Source organism: Pyrus communis, chromosome 11 (assembly GCF_963583255.1).
Source record: "Pyrus communis chromosome 11, drPyrComm1.1, whole genome shotgun sequence".
NCBI classification, from domain to species: domain Eukaryota; kingdom Viridiplantae; phylum Streptophyta; class Magnoliopsida; order Rosales; family Rosaceae; genus Pyrus; species Pyrus communis.
In genome coordinates, this window is record NC_084813.1 from 2,357,827 (window position 1) to 2,382,681 (window position 24,855).

Genomic DNA, 24,855 nt, shown 5'->3' on the forward strand with positions numbered 1-24,855 from the left:
ACTGGGCTCGGCCATTAAGTTCCCTGGGTTCGAGCAATGAACTAGAGGGCATGGCCGAAGTCTCCTCCGGGCAGGTCTAAAAACAATCCCTTTGTCATGCACTCCATGCATTTCACATCGTATTTTCCTTTACGAATTTTCCTCTATGTGCAGCCTTCGTGGGAAGTAGAGCTCGACGCTCTTCTTCAGAGCACGACTGGTGTGCCCGGCTCCTCTGCTGCCCCTGCCGAACCAGTGGAGGCTGTGCCCGAGGCCTAAGCTTTTGTTAAGCTACACGAGCTCCTATCCCTCTCTGCCTCCTAAGTCCTCCAATGCAAAGGTCTTGACTCCGTTGGGGAGTGCTTAAACGACCTTGCCAGCGGCGGTTTCCTGATCACGGAAAATATCGCTTATCTTACTGACATTCTGGAGCGGACTCGGCGCCACTTCACTATTTTTAAACAAGCTCTACGGCCCGAGGACAACTTGAAGGCGGCCAAGGTTGCGCATGAGGCTGGCCAGGCAGAGGTGGAGGTGATAAAATCAAAGAAAGCGCAGTTAATCAAGTTTGATCGCCGGATCTCCGATCTCCAGCGTCAGATTGTTGAGCTTCAACGGCAAAGGTCCGCTGCTGCTTCAGAGCTTGAGAGAGACTTTGAGGCAAATAGAGCTCAGCTTATGGCCTTCGCTGTCGACGTGTGGCATATCCAGCAACTGTAGCTTAACAAGAAGACGAGGCAGGCTGATATAATTTTGAGCGAAGGGAAGTGGCTGGAGTTGAAAGTTGCCCTCGAGACTTTCCTCCCTTCGACCCCCTAGAAAATTATTTTTATTTTATTTTAAGAGCCTTTTGAATGTATCTGTTCACCTTTTTCTACGAATTAATACAATGGTATTTATTCTTGCATTTCCCACGTGACTGGATAGTACTTTTTCAAAAATTTTCCATTAATCAGCAATTTGTGAATTAAACCGGTCCGATCTCTGAGATGATATGCCCCTTTGCCGAGTACTTTGTGAACAATGAAAGGCCCTTCCCAATTTGGCGACTATTTGCCAAACCTGGGGTCTTTAATCCCTACAGGCAACACCGTTTGCCAAACTAATTCTCCTTCGCCGAACGTTTTTGTCTGACGCGCTGGTTATACGCTCGCTCAGAAATTTTCTTCTGTGCTATTAATAAGTTACCCGCGTCGATCCGATTTTCTTCCAAGTCTTCTAATTCTTGTCGCATAGCTTGACTATATTCAGCACTAAACAAACTACTTGCTCGATCACTCGTAATGAGTTTATACTCAACTCGACTGGTAACATAGGGTCGTGTCCGTAAGTTAATGTGTAAGGAGTCGTTCCGGTGGTCGATCGGGGTGAAGTTCGGTATGCCTATAATGCTTCGTTTAACTTTAAATGCCACAGCCCAGCCTCTCTTTTACCGTTTTTTCGAGAATGCCGATCAACACTTTATTACTTGCCTCAGCCTGCCCATTTACCTGTGGGTAATATGGCGTAGATTGCTCAAGTCGGATATTCAGACTTGCTGCGTATTCCCTAAACCTGTCGGCCGTGAATATGGTGCCATTGTTGGTTATGATCGTTTCTAGCATGCCGAATCTGGTCATAATATTTTCCTCTACGAAATTGCATACTTCTTTGGCCGTTAGTTCGGCGTATGACCTTGCCTCGACCCACTTAGTGAAGTAGTCAGTTGCTACTATTATCCACGCATGTTTTGCCGCCCCCAACGATGGCGTGATTTTGCCAATTACGTCCATTGCCCATCCCCTGAACGGCCATGGTTTAGTAACCAAGTGGAGTAATTCGGTCGGGGCTCTCTGCACGGGTCCATGAATTTGGCACGGTATGCATCTTTGTGCATATTCGATGCAATCCTTTAATATACTGGGCCAAAAGTAACCGTTGTCGAAGCAACCAGTGCGTTTTTCGTCCTGATTGGTGAGCCCCACAAATTCCTTCACGTACCTCGGCCATCACTTGGGCAGCCTCGTGTGGGCCGAGGCACAATAGTAGTAACCCGTCCTCGCCCTTTCAGTATAATTCATTTTGTTATGACACGTAATTCATGGCGAGGACCTTCGTTCTCCGATCGTGTTTCCCATCGGGGTTATCGAGGTATCGTAACATTGTCTTTCTCCAATCGTCTGGTTGTACCTCGATGGCACATACTTCTACGGGTCTCCCCGTTCTAGTAAGGATAGTAACGACATTACCCTTGTGCCTATTACGTGATTGTGCTGGAGAGTTTGCTGATTGACCAAGGCTGGGTACGATTGCAGAACTGTGGGTGTTACCCGGCTTAGCTTACCCCCTGTGAGTTGTGCTTCGGAGGCGATTTAGGCGAGTTCGTCGGCGTCTGTGTTGTGAATACGCGAAATATGCTCAAATGTGATCCGTTCAAACGACTCGGCCAGATAGGTGGCGACCATGTGATAGGGGGCTAAAGTACAACTCATGCAACAGAACATGCCGTTGAGTTGGTTAATCATGAGTTCAGAATCACCGAGGATGAGAACGCGGGATGCTCGTAAATTATGTAAAACGTGGAGGCCGATGATGAGAGCTTCATACTCGGCCTGATTATTTGTACAGCTGAAATCCAACTTGAGAGAAAAATATCAGCGGTATTGGTCGAGTGACTGAATGGAAATACCAACACCAGCCGAGGTCGAAGTACTGGAACCATTAAAATGCATAGTCCAATGGTTATCGCATGTTGTGACTAAACCGATTTCGATGTCGCTACCCCTAAAACCATAAGGAGAAGGGTGTTGGGCCAAAAAATCGGCAAGAACTTGGCCTTTGACGGCCTTTTGAGGGATGTACTGGAGACTGAACTCGGATAACGCGAGCGTCCATTTCCCAATTCGGCCTTTGACAATAGGCCGAGTGAGCATGTAAAGAATCACATCTGTTTGGGCAATGACCTGCGTTATAGATGGGAACATGTAGTGTCGAAGTTTTGATGCGGCGAAAAACAAAGCTAAGCACAGTTTTTCGACGGGTGAATAATTGAGCTTCGGCGAACTCAGATTACAGCTAAGATAAAAGATAGCTTGTTCACGCCCCACATTGTTATCTTGCGCGAAGAGACAACCAATGGATTCAGCGGCTGCCAAAATATACAGTTTAAAAGGTTCGTCGCGACGAGGTAGAACTAGTACAGATGGTGTGGAAAGGGACACCTTGATTTGCGTAAATATCGTTTGATGTTTTTCGCGCCATTCAAACTTGTCGGAATCCTTAAGTTGGGGGAGAGTAGAGAATGCCTTCATCTTGCCGGCCGATTTGGCGATGAAACAGCGGAGAAAATTTATCTTCCTGAGCAATGACTGGAGCTGCTTCTTTGTTGTCAGAGGTGGGGCGCTAATGATTGCGCGGGCTTTATTTTCGTCGACTTCAATGCTGTGATGGTGCACCAAAAACCCTAAGAAATTACCGGCCTATACACTAAAGACGCACTTGGCCGGGTTCATTTTGAGATTATTCTTGTGCATATGAAGGAACGCTTTCCGCCGATCATCCAGGTACGTTTGGCGGTGCTTTGATTTTACCACCACATCATCGATATAAACTTCGACGATTGTACCAATTAAGTCGTGGAATATCGTATTCATGGCTTGTTGGTATGTGGCGCCGGCGTTCTTGAGGTCGAATGGCATGACTACCCATTCGTAGGTACCGAGTGCCCCTAAGCAGTGGAAGGCGATCATGTGGATGTCGGCTTCAGCGATAAAGATCTGATTGTAACCGGCATGGCCGTCCATGAAAGATAGCAATTCATGATTGGCTGCAACATCAATTAGCAAGTCTGAGATTGGCATTGTGTATTCATCCTTGGGAGTGGCCAGATTTAGATTACAGAAATCAATGCAAATGCGGAGGGCTCCACTTTTCTTTAACACCGGGATGATATTGGCTAACCATTCGATGTACCGAGCAGTCCTAATAAACCCGGCTTTTAGAAGCCGAACTAATTTGTCCTTGATGCCAAGTTGTACTTTGGTTGAGAACCGGCGTGGGGATATCGAAAAGGTTTACACCCGTCCTTAATTCGTAACTCATGTTCTACAAGGTTTCGGTTAAGGCCTGACATCTCATGATAATTCCACACGAAACAATCTCTAAACTCATGAAGCAATTTACAAAGCTCGACCTTCATAGAAAGTGGTAGTAACGCGCTGATAAACAATGTTCGAGGATCATCGGCTGTGCCAACATTGATTTCTTCCAATGAGTCCTTAACCTGGGACCGATTATCTTTGAGTTCGGTTGGTGCGGCCTGAACTTTGTCAAAAGATAGAACGGGGCCGTTATCTACTTCAGCTAAAAATTCAATTAAGTTTATGCCGGAATGTGGCTGCTTGGCAATGGCGTACCAATGGGCCAGCAGACGTTCCATTGTTGATGAAACCGCGACCTGACGCCTTTCTTGCTTGGTGGCGTCAATCATCGGCATCGGTAATTAAATATGCCAAGCTGAGTCTCGTCGAATCCTGTTGGATAGTCTCGGCGCCTACCTCAATAGCTTTCTGTACCGAAATTCTCGTCAGCCGTCTATCCTCGTCAAAACCCTGGAGGATGATATAGCCGGCGTGATCGTCGTAATAGCGAGCCTGAATCATGTTGGTTTCAAATGGCTGATTATCGGCTGGGTGTACTACGACCGATTTGCCATCCTAAAAGATGAGAACTTGGTATAGTGATGAAGGAATACAACTGGTTTGGTGGATCTAATCGCGGTCAAGTAATGCATTATAGTCGGTCTTGGAGTCAATTATAAAAAATGTCGTCATGTGGTGACGACCGGCAACGCTGACTTCTAACGGGAGCACTCCTTTGGTCTGAGACTTGTCGCCGATGAAGCTGCTCATTGTTATTCCTGATGGGATAAGCTCGTTATCAGAACGGCGTAAGGCCTTCATGACTGACATCGGCATAATGTTGACTGTGGCTCTGCAGTCGACAAACACTTTAGAAATGGGAAATCCTTCGATATGAGCCGTGACATATAACGGCTTTAGATGTTGGAGATTAATCGAGGGGGACCGGGGGAATAGTTCGGCTAAACCTACCTTAAGGTTGTCACCGTTTCGGACTTCCCCATCGTCGTCGTTTACGACGAAATCCACTTGTGTTGTTTCTTCAGCAACTACGTCCTCATCCAAGAAATTTGACTGATGGGTACTTGCTTGGAACTCAGCCGATAGGATGTGGACCATACTCATCGCCATATGTTCGAGGACCGAGGGACCCATCGAGTCGTGATCGTCGTCTTCCACAGATATAATCATAGTATTAGTTGTTAGAGCATCCTCAATTAGACTTCTAAGTGCCACGGTGCGAACCGGTTCCTGAGGCATATTCACCGAGTCTATCTTATTCTGGCTGTCTTCCTTGACCATGTTTGCTGCTGAAGATTTATTTTGTTCCCGTACTTTACGGGCTCGTTCTTCGTAGGCGATGCGGGCGTTCCTTGTGTCCAGATACGCATCCAAACGCGCCTTCTTTTTTTCCTTATCGGCCATAAAGCCGAAGAGAGATACAACCGAGAACCGTGTAGGGATCGTTTTTCGTAGGTAATTCGGCGATGTCGATATCCGTGTAGGGATCGACCTCAAAGTCGAGGACCCGAGCCTCCCGTATATGTTGGAATCTAGCTTTCATTGCTGGGTTAGAAGTTTTCTGGATTATTTGCTCGGCATTAGGGCAAGTTAGTGCTAAGTTGAGGGCTTCCTGACACACCTTGGGTAGTCCGTACAAGTTATTGGCGAAATATTTCTTATGAAACTCCTGCATGTACTCTAAGGATTCACCGAGGAATGAAGGGTGTAGATTGCGTCGTATTTTGATGAACGGTTCTAGCGGTGGTAACAGAGAAAGTTTCCTTTCAGCCTCTTGTCTAAAATGCTCGAGATGAGCTCTCGTCTCCCCAGGCCGGAGAAGGAGTTTGATGCGTTTCTCGGACTCTTCAATGGTGGTCTCAAAGTCACGAGCTGCTACCTTATTCCCTTCTAGTAATTCAGCCATGATTGTCGGGGTTAGCTGATCATCAATGCTTCCCACAGCCTCTTTTGGCTGCCACCGATTGGCAGGGTTGGCCTGTACTTCTTGTCGCCGAGCCATGCAACTTAACCGCTGGCGGCGACGTTTTTGAGATTTAGACAACGTCGTATATAGGCCAGTCGAAGAATTGTAACTATACCAGCGTTAATCTGGTGTCCTGGGCGGTTTGAAAGTTTTTCAATTGACTGGCGAGCCCGAACTGCTGGCATTACGCGAGTAATAATCCTCGTTATAGAAAGGTACGTTAAAGTCAAGACGCCGCCTGACCGGAACCTGGTCTTTTGTTAGTACCTGTGGGCCGAGTCTCTCAAACACTTGGTGTCGTGGACCATTACTAAGTTCCCTTGGCGATTTTGTAAAGGTCGTGGACGGTGGGCCTGAAGTTGGTGCCGAAAATGTCCTCTTTCTAGGTTCGACTGGTGTTTTACAATGGTCGCATAAAACCATTAATTCATGAGTTTCCTCGGAACTCGACCCCGTCATAGGCTCATTGATGGTCGGCCCCAATCACTCTGTAGGTGGTGCATTTGAAAACAAATCAATCTTCAGTATTGGTTGAACATTCTGCTTACGGACATGCTGCATCGGGCCGTATTCGGCCTTCCCTTTTCCTTTGTTTTTAGGGAGATGAGCATCCACCATACCAATTGTTGTTGAGGGGAAGGGATTGACGTCGACCGCCATCTGTTTCTCCGGGAATTTTAGCTTTCCTTTCTCGATCCAACTTTGAATCGTGTCTCGGAATACAACACAATTATTGGTTGCATGCTTATTAGAATTATGACACTTGCAATATATTTTGCCCTTCAATTCGTCGGCCTTAGGGATGTTGTGTCCCGGCCGAAGTTTGATGATTTTTGCTACCAATAATTGATCGAAAATTGCATCGGCCTTGGTGATATCAAAAATGTACACTTTCGATGTTTTACTCATCTCTTCGGCGGTCGAGCAGGTCTTGGTGTTTTTGGAACTAACTTGAGCTAATGCCTTGCAGACATAAGGTTTATCTATTACTATCTCGGCCGCGTCCACACTGGCATACTGGGTGTCCTCGCTTTCGGCCAATGCATAGTTAACCGTGGGATTCTTATACAACGTTCTCCAGGATGGTGACTTCGACATCTTCTTTTCTTGGAGAAAATAATCATACTGCTCAACGTGTTGAGCAAGTTCTTACATATCTCGAATATTTGCCCCTAGAAACTTCTTTTTGTATTCCACGTCTAAACCGTTTAGGGCAATCCTGACGAATTAAACTTTAAGGAGAGGTACTCGGCACCAATTCCTGGCCGACTTAAACCTTGTTAAATATTCCATTGGAGATTCGTCGGACACTTAAGCCATCCTAGCCAACGATGATACAGACATTTCCATCCCCGGCCGATAGAATTGTTCATGGAATTTCTCGACCAATTCCTCCCAACTTTATACGGAGTTCGGTGGGAGATTAATGTACCAAGCGAAAGCTGAGTCTGTCAGTGAAAAGTTAAACAGCCGTAGTTTATGGAAGTCACTATTAACGTCTCTACACTGCGCCGTGAACCGAACCACATATTCTTACGAGGATAAGGACGATTCTCCGGCGAACAGACTAAAATCGGGGATCTTGAAGCCTCGCTGGTATTCGAACCTCTCTACATAAGTCGGGTATGGATGGATGAATTTTGGAAACTTCGGTCTCTTCTTTAAGGCCGAATCGATCATTCTTTGGACCTCGGTCATGTTGACGGAAGCTACTTCTTCTCCCTGGCTTGGTCCGTCAGATCTATTGCCTGGTCCGCTTCTTTTCTCTAAGTTAATTGGTTGTAGCCGGGCGGACCCTTTCTCAGCTTGTACTAGAACATTTGTAAAAGAAGGCTGCCGAGGTTGGCTGACCTAGCTATCTTCAAAGGCTTTACTTACCAATAGTTCAAGCATCCTGGTTTGTGTGTCGTTGTTGCTTCGTATTTGATGCGAGAATTATACGCACACAAATTAAACCCTCTTTTTGTCGATTTGTAGTATAAGTATAAGTAGGGATCGTTCTGGACCGGGGATTAGGAGGGATTGCAAATCTCTTGGAAACTGACTCAAAAACGTAAAATAAAGTTTAAAACACTAAACTAGACTCAAAGAATGCAAAATTAAAGTTTAAAACACTAAGACAAACCAAAAACTCAAAATGCTTTAAAAACACAAACTAAATTGAATTCTAACTAAAATGAACATTAAAGCAAAAGGGGGATTGAGGTTTTTACGAAAATTGAAATAACGAAACAAGTTAATAAACTAGACAGAATGTAAATATGAAATTTATGGATGAATGCTAGCTAAGGGGTTCATCTCCATACATGTTACACTTGCATACAAGATTGATTCTCAGTTGGTCTTTCGATAAATTATGAAACTCAACGCCCCGGGTTAATTAGGTCCGCTTAAATTAACCGTCAAGTTCTCCTTAAGTTAGTGAATTGGATGGGTTAGCGCAACGCAATTCACCACATTCTCCAAAAGTCCTTTACGTGAAAAGCACAATAAAGATACAATCAAAGATCATTAAGCATTATGAAAACTATAAGTGTTGACGAGGCATTCGTTACTATGGAATACGCATGAAACTTATGCCAAGAATTCGTTTAACGCGATTGTTTATAAGCAACCTCCACTACTTGTGAATATAAGTTCATAACGATTAGGTGAAATTCACTTATATTCTAGCGTCATATTTATGCATGAAAATTAAGCGCGCATTCTTAATAAACATTCATAAATAAGTTATCAATCAAACGGTTAAACAAATTGAATTCAAAACTTATGAAATTCCAACGAAAGGTAATCAAATCAAAATGCAAGTATAAACATTTATTTCGAATCACCCCCTAGCTAAAGGGGGGTTTATTTCCTCATAACTTTGAAATTAAAGAAACACCTAAACATTCCAACAACTCAAACTTGAATTGTATGAACGTTTAGGCACTCTTCTCTTCCATTCCTCATACGTACAAAACAAAGAGAATTGAATTTAAACTTTGAAATCAAAGAAACACCTAAACATTCCAACAACTCAAACTTGAATTGTATGAACGTTTAGGCCCTCTTATCTTCCTCGTTGTTGTAGCACAAGGTCTAAGGTGAGGTTTGGGGGATTATGGAAATGGTAGAGGAGTGGTTTGGAGGGTTGGGAAGTGGTGGAAATGGAAAGATGGTTTTGGATTCTAAGGGGACTCACGGCAAAGAGAAGAATGGAAGTGTTTGAGGGGTTTTGTGTTGTGAATGAGATGTTTTGAATGATGGGAATGCAAGGGTATTTATAGGAGGAGTGGAGATGTATATGGCTATTTGTTTAAGGTGTTTGTGTGGAGGAATGATGGAGAATTGCATGTGGAATGGCTGCAATGATGAAGAATGAAAGCTGGAAAATAAAAGGGAAAGCTGGAAATCTGAAAATGCAAATGGGAATCCTGAAATGCAAAGGTGGCCACGGTTTTGATTGTGTTTTGTGTTGGAAATGCATGTGAATGCATGTGAATGTTGTTTGTGTGAAGTGTGTGTGGGTTAAAGAGTGAATGGTGGTGTAATGATGAAGTGTGATGGCTGAAAATGTCAAGGGAAATGCATGTGATTGCATGGCAAAGAATTGATTATGGATGCATGTGTTGAATGATTTCTTGGTGAGGGATGTGGAGTGGTTGAATGTGGTGCAATGATAATGTTTTGTGGCTGAATTGGTGGTGGAATTATGATGGGAGTGCATATGATTAAAGAGTGGGAGTGCATGTGGGTGAATGTGAAGGGAATGCATGTGTTGATGACTAGGTTAGTGGGTGGAAATCTGAAAATGGCATAAGGGAATGGGAGCTCACGGTTTTGAGTTGTTTGTTTGTGTGAAGTGTGTGTGAATGCATGTGAAGATGCTAATAAATAATGCATGTAGGGTTAGGAAATAAAATCATAACTTAAAGGGAGATGATTAAAGGGTGTTGAAAGGTTTGAAATGCATGTGTTGAATTGGTGGTTGAATGATGAAAGAATAAGTGAATGATTATGATAAGTGTATAAGTGAATGATTATGATAAGTGTATGATATGTTAAGTGATAAATGAATGATATGTTAAGTGATAAATGAATGATATGTGGTGAGTGATAAGTGAATGGAAGTGATAAGTGATAAGTGAATGGAAGTGATAAGTGAATGGTTTGATAAGTGAATGATATGATAAGTGAATGCTTATAATAAGTGAATGATATGATAAATGAATGCTTTAAGTGTTTAAAATAGGGAACAAAGCCCTTCCTTGCATGGCAAGGAAGGGAGACACAAGGAAACACACGACAATGTCCTAAGGTTGCAAGGAATGTTGTTTTTGTGTTCTAAAATGCGTAGGAGTCTTCAATGATGCTTAAACATGAGGTCTTTTAGGATTTAACTTTCCTACTTCAAGTCTTTAATTTCGTCCATCCTCTTGGCTCCAAGCATATGATATCCATTCCAATCTCTAATTTGCTCCAAAAGGCTCCAAAAGGCATCCTTTTGCATACCTTGCCCTTAGAACCTGAAAACACACAAAAGAAGCATAAAGGACTAAAATAACTAGAGAAACATAACGTAAATGCATGAGAACAAGCCATTTAAGTCGCATGAATATGCTCCTATCAAATACCCCCACACTTATCTTTTGCTAGTCCTCGAGCAAAACAGAAAGAAAAACAAAACAAAACCGAACGAAACAAAACAAGTAAAACACAACCTAAACCTTCCAACAACCGTCTTAGGGATTTCCAATGCACATGACACGTTAAAAATCATCATTCCCACAGATTTTAGTCATCTTCACACTTAAGTACATTCTTAATCATAGTCACCATATACTAGTTCACAATTAAGCATTTAAAACCATGTTTTGAATGTAGTAACATGCCTTAGAGAATTTGCTCAATTCCTTACAAGATATGCACTTCGACTTTCACTCAGATTTTCTAACTACACACCCTAATCTAGTCATATGTGAGAAGATTGATGTAAACATGAAAACGAACACTCACATATATGTATCACAAAGAACGCAATTTCTGGAGTTAAATAAGCATGTTTAGATATGATCTCATGAATGGAATGCTACTACTTAGATGCGAGAACCAGTGACACCATAAGCTCATATCAATTCCAAACTCCACAAATTGAAACACATAACACTCAAGATAGAAGTCAAGGGTTGTAACGGGGCTTGGGGTATGTGGATAACAAAGAAGGGATATGGAAAACAAAGGTTCTTAAAGAAATAGTGAGCAAAGCATTTGAATCAACTTAGAATTCACTTTTGAATGAAAACTCAACTTTTGAACAAAAAGGGAGAATTTAGACAATTTACGCCCAGAATTGGTGTTTTGGAACCTTTCTTCAATCACTTATTCTTTCATTTTTTTTTTTTTCAAGCTCTTTTTTCTTTCTTTCTTTCTTTTCTCTTTTTTTTTTTCTTTTCTTTTGAATCTCAAAACATAAACACTTAAACACTCTCTCCCCCACACTTATTTTCTTTCATAATGTAACTCAAAAGGAATTCAATTAAGTCATGCTCACTATCTTTTAAGAACAAGGGTGGGGATTGTCCTAAACTAGGCTAGGTGAGGAAAATGTGGGTAAACAAAGAATAAAGGCTAAACAAGGCTCAACGGGGTTAAAACTTACAACATATACGAAGTATGGGAAGTAAGGCTATTTGGCTATGGTGGTGGTCACTACACAACTTCTTCTTGAATATGTGTTATGCAAATCAATAACATGCTTTGAATGAAATGGGCATGAGTTCTAGCATTTGGAACTATATGATGAAACGCCTTCTAAGTAGTAACCAAGCAAAGAATAATGAGATCATGCAACGACTTTAGAAAACAAGAAATCACAGATTATACTCTCCAAAGAACGTTATAGGCTCAAGTCTCTCAGGGTTGTAGCGTTTGTTTGAGTTCCTTCCTTCAAGCATGTTACAAAAACGATTTTTTTTTCTTTTATGATTGCATGTGAAGTCATACATTATAACCATAACCAAGCATATACCAAGAGTAAATCAAACTTTTCTCTATGTTAATAACTCTTTTTAACAGTCATGCAATTACAAACCAAATCCTCATTATTGTGTTGGAAGGTACCCTAAGACACAAACACACAAAAACGACTCAAAATACTCTTTTTAGGTTTTTCAAAACATTTTTTTCAAATTTTTATGTGATTTTCGGAGTTATAAAAACAAAACATACTAAAACACTCTAAAACAATTTAAAAACACCTTAAAACAACAAGGAACAACATTTGAAGTTATGGGTGATAAAATCCCACGAATTTGCATTAGCAACATTAGTTACCCCCCCCCCCCCCCACACTTAAATCAAACATTGTCCTCAATGTTTTAAGCATAGATTCACACAAAACATAAGTAAACACACAAAAAGCACTTAAACATACTAAACATGGCAAAATGTAATTAACAAAGAGAAGAGTTTAGGGAGGCAAATCTGGTTATGGAATGTAAATTCCATCTTCTCCTTGTTGATTCCACAGGGGTTCCTCCCATCGTTGATTTTCCTTTGTGCTACTCTTGATCTGGGCAGCAGGATTCTTTTGGTCTCCCCCGAAGGTCTGAGCTTACTCCTTTGGTCTGTTTCTTTGTTCAATCTTTCCAATTCGTATTGAAAAGGGTTGGAGGATAACTCAGCCTATGTTTGTCTCCACATGCTTCAATGTATCATTTTCCCTTGCCTTACTCGCTCCCCTTTGCAGAAGTGGTCCCTTCTCTGGAAGTGTGTCAACCGTTGAAGATGACTACTCGAGAGCAACGCTAGGTAAGCAATCAGGAATGGATTCCAGGCAGTCCATTCCAGAACAGAAGACTGACTCCAAGTGCCTCTGATTGCTTTCGTTTTACTTTGCCATGCGAGTAATAACAAGGACAAAGGAAAGGACAGGGAAAGAGCATGATATGAGATACTTTTGCTTTAGACCTTGATGATATGAGATACCTTTGCTTTTGAAGAAACGGCGAATGAAGCAGCACATGTATTTGTTGTGGTTGTCTCCACATGCTTCGATCGACCGTTTCCTTCTGCCTTATTTGTACTCCAGGTTTCTGGTATCTTCTTTGGGGGAGAAAAAATTGAGTATTTCAAAAGGCGTTGCTGGGAGAGCGCCCTCAGAGGTGCGGAAGAGTTGGGCATTTTCTTCAGGTTTGCCTTGCCATAAAAGACGAAGGTCGACATATATAGAAATAATATCAAGTGGTGGTACTGTTCTTTTACCCTTGTCGACAAATGTCTCTTCGATATCTGAACGACGCCTCTTCGATTTTTGAGCAGGCGCCCTTTCGATTTCTGAACGACGCCCCTTTGCTTTCTGAACGACACGTAGTAGTGCGGATGCGGCTCCTTTTGACAAAGCTGCACGCGTTTTCTGAAAAGCAGAGAAAGCGTCGCCGAACTTTGCGCTTGTCGGCTAAAGATATGTAGTTGCGGTGATGGCCTCCACGTGTTGTCTGAAAAGAAGAAATCTTTTGACAAAGTTGAACGCGTCTTCTGAAAAGCCGAGAAAGCGTCGCCAAAATTACGCCGGAAATTCCGGCTTTTTGAATCGGTGGACGCGTCGCCTTGGCTTTTTTATTAAGCTATCGATCACCACAACAAACACACTCTGAAGATTTCCCATTCTTGAAAATCGACTCCGGCCCTTTGAAATTTAACTCCATCCCTTTTCTTTGAACACTTTTGAAAAATGGCAAACTCATCGAACCTTAGCTTGGAATTGAGCCTTAGCAGTGATACGGGCGCGCCGCGTCAAGGTAACGTATGGCGCCCTTCTTTCTTATCTTCTAACGGTCTTCTTACAGGTGAAGACTCCGTGATGCAGGACGCCACAACAGCTACAATAGTAGCTAGGAACCTCCTCACTCCAAAAGATAGTAGGCTGCTGTCAGGACGGTCCGATGAGTTGGCCGTTCAAGAGTCCCTCGCACTTAGTGTTCAGTGTGCGAGCTCTGTGTCCAACATGGGCCAACGCCTGCTTGCCCGCTCCCGTCAGGTGGAATCATTGATGGCAGAGGTGGAGAGTCTTAAGCAAGAGATCCAGCAGCTTAAGTACGATAATAGAAGTTTGCATGTGCTTGCAAATAACTATTCGTCGGGCATGAAGAGGAAGCTTGATGAGCTGCAAGAATCTGAGGGTCGAATTCACAGTGACCGTCAAAGGCTTGCGGCTTGTCTCCAGAGGCACCTTTTTCCTGGGTCATCCAGCGTTTGGCCAAGTATTGAGGCCTGGAATGCTCTAGCTCCGATGCCTCCCGCTCTGATGCCTTCCGCTTCGATGCCTCCCGCTTCAATGCCTTCTGCTTCAATGCCTTCCGCTTCTGCGCCTCGTAGTGGGGCTTCACGTAAACAACCTTTGTGAAGCTCCACCTTTCTCCATGTTTAGTATTTTTTTTTTTTTTTTTAATATGAAATTTTTTTTTTTTTTTTTTTTTTTTTTTTTTTTTTTTTTTTTTTTTTTTTTACATAAATAAAATCAAATGGCATGGAATTGGTCCTTGAATGGAAGGTGATACTTGAAGTGAACCGGCATTGGTTTGAATCCTAATGTAGGTGCCTGATTCAAAAAAAACAACAAGTTAGTATAAAATGTAATGGAATTTGGAAAAAATGACTTACTTGTTTTGTCTGACAAGAACTCAATGACAAACACCACTCCTTTGAAAGTTTCAGGGATATTGGACTTGGCCAGATTGCATGTGATGGTTATGACTTGTCCAATGTCATCAAATTCAACTTCTTTGGGCATTGTTGTCTCGAGTATATCCCCTTTGATGAATTCATGAAATTCCCTACTTTGCACCTTTGGAAGGTCTTCCAAGATGTCTTTTTCACTTTCTTCTTCCTTGGAATTCATGAACCTGCAAGGAATAGGGATATTAGGTGGAATGGGGTTAGAACTAATTAAATTTGGAACAACCTTACTTGAATTAGATGGCGTAGGAGCAATAGGTGCCTCCGGTAAAGGTGTTTCAAATCCTCCCTTCGGATTTGCAATGGTTGAACTAGGGAGTTCGCCTTGGTCGCAAATTTGTTCTACAAACTCCGCTATCTGCCCAATTTGCTTTTCCAAGTGGTCCAACCTTTTGTCTTCTTGTCGAGCCTCATTGTCTTGATTTTGTGAGCCCTGCACCAAACAAATTAATTCGTTAAGCTTTTGATTATAATCTATTGACGAACTTAAATTTGGTTGGGCATATTGAATATGAGGTTGTGGTGGGTGCATAGGTCTTGAATAGAACTCCTCATATGGCTGCCAAAATCCTTCTTGTTGAGCCTCCTTGGCTTGATCTTCCCACCACATAAAGTTTGAATGATCTCTCCAATCTCTTTGTGGACATTGATTGGCTTGAAATCCTTGCCTATATGAAGCACCAAATGTAGGGACACTCTGCATTGTGGTCCTTTCGGCATACGGCGACAATTGAGAAGTAAGATTTGCCAATTGAGCTTGAATGCTAGCAAAATCCATATCTTACTTCTCTAGTACCTAAAATCAAACAAAACACAAATCAAAAACTAAAACTAAAATACATAACAGAAACGAACAATCCAAGAGATTAGCAAATTTGCTAATCCCCGGCAACGGCGCCAAAATTTGATGCGAGAATTATACGCACACAAATTAAACCCTCTTTTTGTCGATTTGTAGTATAAGTATAAGTAGGGATCGTTCTGGACCGGGGATTAGGAGGGATTGCAAATCTCTTGGAAACTGACTCAAAAACGTAAAATAAAGTTTAAAACACTAAACTAGACTCAAAGAATGCAAAATTAAAGTTTAAAACACTAAGACAAACCAAAAACTCAAAATGCTTTAAAAACACAAACTAAATTGAATTCTAACTAAAATGAACATTAAAGCAAAAGGGGGATTGAGGTTTTTACGAAAATTGAAATAACGAAACAAGTTAATAAACTAGACAGAATGTAAATATGAAATTTATGGATGAATGCTAGCTAAGGGGTTCATCTCCATACATGTTACACTTGCATACAAGATTGATTCTCAGTTGGTCTTTCGATAAATTATGAAACTCAACGCCCCGGGTTAATTAGGTCCGCTTAAATTAACCGTCAAGTTCTCCTTAAGTTAGTGAATTGGATGGGTTAGCGCAACGCAATTCACCACATTCTCCAAAAGTCCTTTACGTGAAAAGCACAATAAAGATACAATCAAAGATCATTAAGCATTATGAAAACTATAAGTGTTGACGAGGCATTCGTTACTATGGAATACGCATGAAACTTATGCCAAGAATTCGTTTAACGCGATTGTTTATAAGCAACCTCCACTACTTGTGAATATAAGTTCATAACGATTAGGTGAAATTCACTTATATTCTAGCGTCATATTTATGCATGAAAATTAAGCGCGCATTCTTAATAAACATTCATAAATAAGTTATCAATCAAACGGTTAAACAAATTGAATTCAAAACTTATGAAATTCCAACGAAAGGTAATCAAATCAAAATGCAAGTATAAACATTTATTTCGAATCACCCCCTAGCTAAAGGGGGGTTTATTTCCTCATAACTTTGAAATTAAAGAAACACCTAAACATTCCAACAACTCAAACTTGAATTGTATGAACGTTTAGGCACTCTTCTCTTCCATTCCTCATACGTACAAAACAAAGAGAATTGAATTTAAACTTTGAAATCAAAGAAACACCTAAACATTCCAACAACTCAAACTTGAATTGTATGAACGTTTAGGCCCTCTTATCTTCCTCGTTGTTGTAGCACAAGGTCTAAGGTGAGGTTTGGGGGATTATGGAAATGGTAGAGGAGTGGTTTGGAGGGTTGGGAAGTGGTGGAAATGGAAAGATGGTTTTGGATTCTAAGGGGACTCACGGCAAAGAGAAGAATGGAAGTGTTTGAGGGGTTTTGTGTTGTGAATGAGATGTTTTGAATGATGGGAATGCAAGGGTATTTATAGGAGGAGTGGAGATGTATATGGCTATTTGTTTAAGGTGTTTGTGTGGAGGAATGATGGAGAATTGCATGTGGAATGGCTGCAATGATGAAGAATGAAAGCTGGAAAATAAAAGGGAAAGCTGGAAATCTGAAAATGCAAATGGGAATCCTGAAATGCAAAGGTGGCCACGGTTTTGATTGTGTTTTGTGTTGGAAATGCATGTGAATGCATGTGAATGTTGTTTGTGTGAAGTGTGTGTGGGTTAAAGAGTGAATGGTGGTGTAATGATGAAGTGTGATGGCTGAAAATGTCAAGGGAAATGCATGTGATTGCATGGCAAAGAATTGATTATGGATGCATGTGTTGAATGATTTCTTGGTGAGGGATGTGGAGTGGTTGAATGTGGTGCAATGATAATGTTTTGTGGCTGAATTGGTGGTGGAATTATGATGGGAGTGCATATGATTAAAGAGTGGGAGTGCATGTGGGTGAATGTGAAGGGAATGCATGTGTTGATGACTAGGTTAGTGGGTGGAAATCTGAAAATGGCATAAGGGAATGGGAGCTCACGGTTTTGAGTTGTTTGTTTGTGTGAAGTGTGTGTGAATGCATGTGAAGATGCTAATAAATAATGCATGTAGGGTTAGGAAATAAAATCATAACTTAAAGGGAGATGATTAAAGGGTGTTGAAAGGTTTGAAATGCATGTGTTGAATTGGTGGTTGAATGATGAAAGAATAAGTGAATGATTATGATAAGTGTATAAGTGAATGATTATGATAAGTGTATGATATGTTAAGTGATAAATGAATGATATGTTAAGTGATAAATGAATGATATGTGGTGAGTGATAAGTGAATGGAAGTGATAAGTGATAAGTGAATGGAAGTGATAAGTGAATGGTTTGATAAGTGAATGATATGATAAGTGAATGCTTATAATAAGTGAATGATATGATAAATGAATGTTTTAAGTGTTTAAAATAGGGAACAAAGCCCTTCCTTGCATGGCAAGGAAGGGAGACACAAGGAAACACACGACAATGTCCTAAGGTTGCAAGGAATGTTGTTTTTGTGTTCTAAAATGCGTAGGAGTCTTCAATGATGCTTAAACATGAGGTCTTTTAGGATTTAACTTTCCTACTTCAAGTCTTTAATTTCGTCCATCCTCTTGGCTCCAAGCATATGATATCCATTCCAATCTCTAATTTGCTCCAAAAGGCTCCAAAAGGCATCCTTTTGCATACCTTGCCCTTAGAACCTGAAAACACACAAAAGAAGCATAAAGGACTAAAATAACTAGAGAAACATAACGTAAATGCATGAGAACAAGCCATTTAAGTCGCATGAATATGCTCCTATCAAATACCCCCACACTTATCTTTTGCTAGTCCTCGAGCAAAACAGAAAGAAAAACAAAACAAAACCGAACGAAACAAAACAAGTAAAACACAACCTAAACCTTCCAACAACCGTCTTAGGGATTTCCAATGCACATGACACGTTAAAAATCATCATTCCCACAGATTTTAGTCATCTTCACACTTAAGTACATTCTTAATCATAGTCACCATATACTAGTTCACAATTAAGCATTTAAAACCATGTTTTGAATGTAGTAACATGCCTTAGAGAATTTGCTCAATTCCTTACAAGATATGCACTTCGACTTTCACTCAGATTTTCTAACTACACACCCTAATCTAGTCATATGTGAGAAGATTGATGTAAACATGAAAACGAACACTCACATATATGTATCACAAAGAACGCAATTTCTGGAGTTAAATAAGCATGTTTAGATATGATCTCATGAATGGAATGCTACTACTTAGATGCGAGAACCAGTGACACCATAAGCTCATATCAATTCCAAACTCCACAAATTGAAACACATAACACTCAAGATAGAAGCATAAGGGTTGAAACGGAGCTAAAGGTGTTTGGCTATCAAAGAAGGGAAATGGAAAACAAAGGTTCTTAAAGAAATAGCGAGCAAAGCATTTGAATTAACGAAGAATTCACTTTTGAATGAAAACTCAACTTTTGAACAAGGGGGAACAAGCTCTTTTTCCTTTCTTTCTTTTCTTTTCTGTTTTTCTTTTTCATATGTTTTTCACAATTTTTTTTTCTTTTCTTTTGACTCTCAAAACATACATAAACACTTAAGAACAAAACATTCTCTCCCCCACACTTATTTTCTTTCATAATGTAACTAAAAAGGAATTCAATTAAGTCATGCTCACTATCTTTTAAGAACAAGGGTGGGGATTGTCCTAAACTAGGCTAGGTGAGGAAAATGTGGGTAAACAAAGAATAAAGGCTAAACAAGGCTCAACGGGTTAAAACTTACAACATATACGAAGTATGGGAAGTAAGGCTATTTGGCTATGGTGGTGGTCACTACACAACTTCTTCTTGAAAATGTGTTATGCAAATCAATAACATGCTTTGAATGAAATGGGCATGAGTTCTAGCATTTGGAACTATATGATGAAACGCCTTCTAAGTAGTAACCAAGCAAAGAATAATGAGATCATGCAACGACTTTAGAAAACAAGAAATCACAGATTATACTCTCCAAAGAACGTTATAGGCTCAAGTCTCTCAGGGTTGTAGCGTTTGTTTGAGTTCCTTCCTTCAAGCATGTTACATAACTAATTTTTTCTTTTATGATTGCATGTGAAGTCATACATTATAACCATAACCAAGCATATACCAAGAGTAAATCAAACTTTTCTCTATGTTTATAACTCTTTTTAACAGTCATGCAATTAGAAACCAAATCCTTATCATTGTGTTGGAAGGTGACCTACGACACAAACACACAAAAACAACTTTAAAACAACTCTTTTTGGGTTTTTCAAGACAATTTTTCAAATTTTTATGGGATTTTCGAATTTTTAAGTCAAAACACACTAAAACAGTTTAAAAACATTTTTAAAACAGCAAGGAACAACACTTGAAGTTATGGGTGATAAAATTCAACGAATTTGCATCAACATACTTAGTTACCCCCCCACACTTAAATCAAACATTGTCCTCAATGTTTTAAGCATAGATTCACACAAAGCATAAGTAACTACACAAAAAGCACTTTAAACATATTAAACATGGCAGAATGTAATTAACAAAGAGAAGAGTTTAGAGATGCAAATCTGGTTATAGAGTGTAAATTCCATCTTCTCCTTGGTAATTGCATTGAGGCTTTGATCTTTGTGATTCCACAGGCTTACTCTTGAACTGGTTTCTGCCCATTGTTGATCTTCAACGGTTGATACACTTCCGGAGAAGGGACCACTTCTGCAAAGGGGAGCGAGTAAGGCAAGTGAAAATGATACATTGAAGCATGTGGAGACAAACATAGGCTGAGTTATCCTCCAACCCTTTTCAATACGAATTGGAAAGATTGAACAAAGAAACAGACCAAAAGGGTAAGCTCAGACCTTCGGGGAAGACCAAAAGAACCATCCTGCTGCCCAGAAAGTGATTTTAAGGCAGTTTTGAGTGTTTTGGGTGATGTTTGAGTCTTTTGGTTTGTTTTAATGTTTTAAGTGTTTAGTTTTACATTCTTTGAGTTAGTTTAGTGTTTTATATTGTGTTTTTACTTTCTTGAGTCAAGTTACAACTTATTTTCGTCCAAATTCACCAAAGTGCTCAAATCTGCCCAGAAAGTGGTTTTTAGGCAGATTTGAGTGTTTTGGGTGATGTTTGAGTCTTTTGGTTTGTTTTAGTGTTTTAAAGTTTAGTTTTGCATTTTTTTGAGTCGAGTATAGTGTTTCATCTTATTATTTTACGTTTTTGAGTCAAATCCAAGTGGTTAACAGTCCCTCCTAATCCTCGGTCCAGAACGATCCCTACTTATACATATACTACAATTTGACGAAAAGAGGATGAATTTGGACGAAATTGGGAAATAAAATGAATCAAAACACTTAAAAGCACAAACTAAATTGATTTCTAACTAAATTGGACATTAAAGTAAAGGGGGATTTAGATTTATACGAAAATTGAAATAACAAAACAAGTTAATAAACGAACAGATTGTAAAACGAATTTGATGGAATGGAATGAATGGATGATAGAATGGCTAAGGGGTTCATCTCCATACATGTTATACTTGAATAATAAAATGATTTCCAATTGCATTTCAATAAACTATGATACTCAACACCCCAAGTTAACCGTGATGCACTAATTAACCTTCAAATCTTCCTAACGTTATTGAATTGGATGATGCATGCGACAATTCAAAACATTCCCCACAAGTCCTCAACATGAATGCATAGAAGAGGTACAAGCAAGAATCATTACGCTCTATGAAAATTGTAGTATATTTATAAGTATTGACGAGGCATTCGTTACTATGGAATACGCATGAAACTTATGCCAAGAATTCGTTTAACGCGATTGTTTATAAGCAACCTCCACTACTTGTGAATATAAGTTCATAACGATTAGGTGAAATTCACTTATATTCTAGCGTCATATTTATGCATGAAAATTAAGCGCGCATTCTTAATAAACATTCATAAATAAGTTATCAATCAAACGGTTAAACAAATTGAATTCAAAACTTATGAAATTCCAACGAAAGGTAATCAAATCAAAATGCAAGTATAAACATTTATTTCGAATCACCCCCTAGCTAAAGGGGGGTTTATTTCCTCATAACTTTGAAATTAAAGAAACACCTAAACATTCCAACAACTCAAACTTGAATTGTATGAACGTTTAGGCACTCTTCTCTTCCATTCCTCATACGTACAAAACAAAGAGAATTGAATTTAAACTTTGAAATCAAAGAAACACCTAAACATTCCAACAACTCAAACTTGAATTGTATGAACGTTTAGGCCCTCTTATCTTCCTCGTTGTTGTAGCACAAGGTCTAAGGTGAGGTTTGGGGGATTATGGAAATGGTAGAGGAGTGGTTTGGAGGGTTGGGAAGTGGTGGAAATGGAAAGATGGTTTTGGATTCTAAGGGGACTCACGGCAAAGAGAAGAATGGAAGTGTTTGAGGGGTGTTGTGTTGTGAATGAGATGTTTTGAATGATGGGAATGCAAGGGTATTTATAGGAGGAGTGGAGATGTATATGGCTATTTGTTTAAGGTGTTTGTGTGGAGGAATGATGGAGAATTGCATGTGGAATGGCTGCAATGATGAAGAATGAAAGCTGGAAAATAAAAGGGAAAGCTGGAAATCTGAAAATGCAAATGGGAATCCTGAAATGCAAAGGTGGCCACGGTTTTGATTGTGTTTTGTGTTGGAAATGCATGTGAATGCATGTGAATGTTGTTTGTGTGAAGTGTGTGTGGGTTAAAGAGTGAATGGTGGTGTAATGATGAAGTGTGATGGCTGAAAATGTCAAGGGAAATGCATGTGATTGCATGGCAAAGAATTGATTATGGATGCATGTGTTGAATGATTTCTTGGTGAGGGATGTGGAGTGGTTGAATGTGGTGCAATGATAATGTTTTGTGGCTGAATTGGTGGTGGAATTATGATGGGAGTGCATATGATTAAAGAGTGGGAGTGCATGTGGGTGAATGTGAAGGGAATGCATGTGTTGATGACTAGGTTAGTGGGTGGAAATCTGAAAATGGCATAAGGGAATGGGAGCTCACGGTTTTGAGTTGTTTGTTTGTGTGAAGTGTGTGTGAATGCATGTGAAGATGCTAATAAATAATGCATGTAGGGTTAGGAAATAAAATCATAACTTAAAGGGAGATGATTAAAGGGTGTTGAAAGGTTTGAAATGCATGTGTTGAATTGGTGGTTGAATGATGAAAGAATAAGTGAATGATTATGATAAGTGTATAAGTGAATGATTATGATAAGTGTATGATATGTTAAGTGATAAATGAATGATATGTTAAGTGATAAATGAATGATATGTGGTGAGTGATAAGTGAATGGAAGTGATAAGTGATAAGTGAATGGAAGTGATAAGTGAATGGTTTGATAAGTGAATGATATGATAAGTGAATGCTTATAATAAGTGAATGATATGATAAATGAATGCTTTAAGTGTTTAAAATAGGGAACAAAGCCCTTCCTTGCATGGCAAGGAAGGGAGACACAAGGAAACACACGACAATGTCCTAAGGTTGCAAGGAATGTTGTTTTTGTGTTCTAAAATGCGTAGGAGTCTTCAATGATGCTTAAACATGAGGTCTTTTAGGATTTAACTTTCCTACTTCAAGTCTTTAATTTCGTCCATCCTCTTGGCTCCAAGCATATGATATCCATTCCAATCTCTAATTTGCTCCAAAAGGCTCCAAAAGGCATCCTTTTGCATACCTTGCCCTTAGAACCTGAAAACACACAAAAGAAGCATAAAGGACTAAAATAACTAGAGAAACATAACGTAAATGCATGAGAACAAGCCATTTAAGTCGCATGAATATGCTCCTATCAGTATTGCGTCTAGTAAATCATTCATCTTTTGACCAATCGACTGCTCGACCTGTCGATATTGTTCATCAAGTCGTCTCCGAAGAAACGACCTAGTTGGTGGATCAGAACCCTCCCCACCATCTTCGTCGCAATCTTCCACTATTCCTTCAACGAACATGCTTGCTGTTTGGTTAGGGATTTCTGGGTTGCGAGGTTGTCCGCCAAGACAGGTTTTATTCTCTCAGTGCGTCGCACTTGTAGCCTCGGGTGGCGCAACAATGATCGATTTTTTCGTCCGATGCAAATCCTGCCCAAGGCCTTGCACTAGTAAGTCAGCTGTTGACTTTCCCATGATTGTTTTCTTTTTTATGGACCGTGTCTTAATGGTCATGAACTCCGAAGGTCTAGCACAATAGTCCCACTGGGTGTGCCAAAATGTTGACCCTAAAAATTACAAAGCCTACACGGCGCGCATGCCGAATAACTAATAAGCTAACTAAGTCATTCGGTTGAATGCGGGGCGTCCCAACTCGTCGACCGAGCTCAGCCGAGGAGTAAAATTTGTTGATGTTGCGTTGAGCGTGTTACTGACTTCTTTATCTTGCGACTGCGACCGAGGAAGGAACACTCTCGGTCTTTGGGTTCTAGAGCCTAAAGACGAGGCTGCTAGTTCTGCGAAGTTCACAAGTTGTTGGTGCCTGATTCAGTCACTGTGATTATATTCGTAAGAGTATAACCACGTCGAATCGACACCAGACTATACGGACACAAATATTCAAAGGCGATGTATGTCTTGATGGTGAACGTGGTTTGGCCGTCAGAATGCCGAACTTTAAAACTCACTTGTGAATATCCAATCATAAAATCACTCGACGTCCGATACGCCGAACATCGTAACTCGTAACAACTTACTTCGTCGAAACGGCTGATAAGATGACCCCTGCCAATAAGGATTCGAAAACCCTTCTCGGCCGAGACTTGGATAGATAACCAGTCGGCCTCGACGCAGTGCTGTTTATCCAAACTGAAGATGTTCCTTGGTCGGCTGATTCTACGACAACAGTGCTGTTTATCCAAACTGAAGGTGTTCGCCGGTTGCCTCCACAGTGCTGTTTATGCAAACTGAAGGTATGTTGGCGGAAAAAGAAAAGGAAAAATCTCAAGTTATTTGAGATGTTTTGCACAGGGCAATTGTATGTTGAATTGAAGGTCCTTATTTGTTGCATGATTTCTTGTATTTATAGCACCTACTCCTTGAGACCAAATCAGACCCCTATCTGGATTGGGGGTCCTTGCCTTGTTCCAACTTTACTTCGAACAACCCTACTCCCATTAGGACTTTGAACTTACCCCCTTCGAGGCTTTATTCATCGCTGGCCGAAAATCCTAGTTGCACCAGGACTTCCTCGACCCTCTTTATTTATC